The sequence below is a fragment of the Cibotium barometz genome, chromosome 1 (assembly GCF_041138505.1).
Source record: "Cibotium barometz isolate CiBa-2024 chromosome 1, ASM4113850v1, whole genome shotgun sequence".
Classification (NCBI taxonomy): Eukaryota; Viridiplantae; Streptophyta; class Polypodiopsida; order Cyatheales; family Cibotiaceae; genus Cibotium; species Cibotium barometz.
In genome coordinates this window covers 81,449,388-81,450,928 of record NC_141046.1, presented here as the reverse complement: position 1 = coordinate 81,450,928, position 1,541 = coordinate 81,449,388, and positions in this window count along the sequence as shown.

Sequence of the window (1,541 nt, the reverse complement as noted above, 5' to 3'; positions counted from 1 at the left end):
CTCTCTCTCTCTCTCTCTCACACACACACACACACACACACACACACACACGTTTCAAAGTGTGTGTATGTGTATTAATAAAACATTTTAAAAAAAAGTCAACATAAAAAAAATCTCTCAATTAACACACAAACTTAAGACACTCAAATAATTCTCTCTTTCTCTCTTACATACACACCCACACACACACACACACACACACACACACATGCATTAAATGTGTCCACAACCACACAAAACAGACTTTCGAAAATTTTGGCTAGTGGCCTAAAAGCTTGTACGCATTAAATGCGGCCAGCCAATCAAGATATCCCAAATTAAGGAGAGGATTAAGTGTATTTAATTAAAAAACTTCCAACATTTTTAAAAAACCAACACACATACACACGCACATCCACACACACACACACACACATGCTATTGAAATCAAAAAAAACATTTCCAAAAACTTTCAACATTTTAATCTCTCAACTAACACACAAACTTGAGACAGGCACATAATTCTCTCTTTTTCTCTCACACACACACACCCACCCACACACACAAACACACACACTATCTCTCTCTCTCTTACACACACACACACACACACACACACACACACACACACACACACACACATGCTGTTTTAGCAGCATAATAAAACATTTAAGAGAGAGAGAGAGAGAGAGAGAGAGAGAGAGAGAGAGAGAGAGAGAGAGAGAGAGAGAGAGAGAGACCACCCCTGAGCAACATAGCGAACCTCCACAACGAAGCGGGTTGACGGCACACGAACACCTCGAGCAAGAGAGCTATGCACAATTGACCACCTCGAGCAAGAGCTATGCAGGTCACTGTTGTGCCACAACGAGCGATAGAGAGCGGCACACCTGCACAATCACCAAACACGTGAGAGAGAGAGAGAGAGAGAGAGAGAGAGAGAGAGAGAGAGAGAGAGAGAGAGAGAGAGAGAGAGAGAGAGAGAGAGAGCTATGCACAATCGACCACCCCGAGCAACAAAGAGTGGCACACCTGCACACCAAACACCAGAGAGAGAGAGAGAGAGAGAGAGAGAGAGAGAGAGAGAGAGAGAGAGAGAGAGAGAACGCAACAATGCGGGGATGGATAGAGCAAAACACGACACCAACCTCCAGCAACACGTGGATGCAAGGAGCAACGTCCGGTTTGAGGCACACCAATTTGAATCTGCATTGAGCGTCTAAGCAAGGGAGGAAAGGAGGGCGGCGGTAGTTAACCAATCTGCACATTTGCAACGACGACGACAGAGGGATAGAGGGCGACGGCAGTCTACCCTCCTGCAAACTTTTGAAGCAACATAGATGGAAGGTGGTGATAGTAAAACCGCCCTGCAACCTTAGTTTGCATGGGGTAGACGTGGGCACCTCTATACAAGCGGCACCAACAACGAGCAAGCCCGTTTAATTATAGAGAGAAGAGATAGGCGTGTGCTGAGGCGCAGATGTGACCGACCCTAAGTACCGCTCCCTAAGGCCTACGAATAAAATGCATTCGCACATAACCTATATATTTAGATATGCATT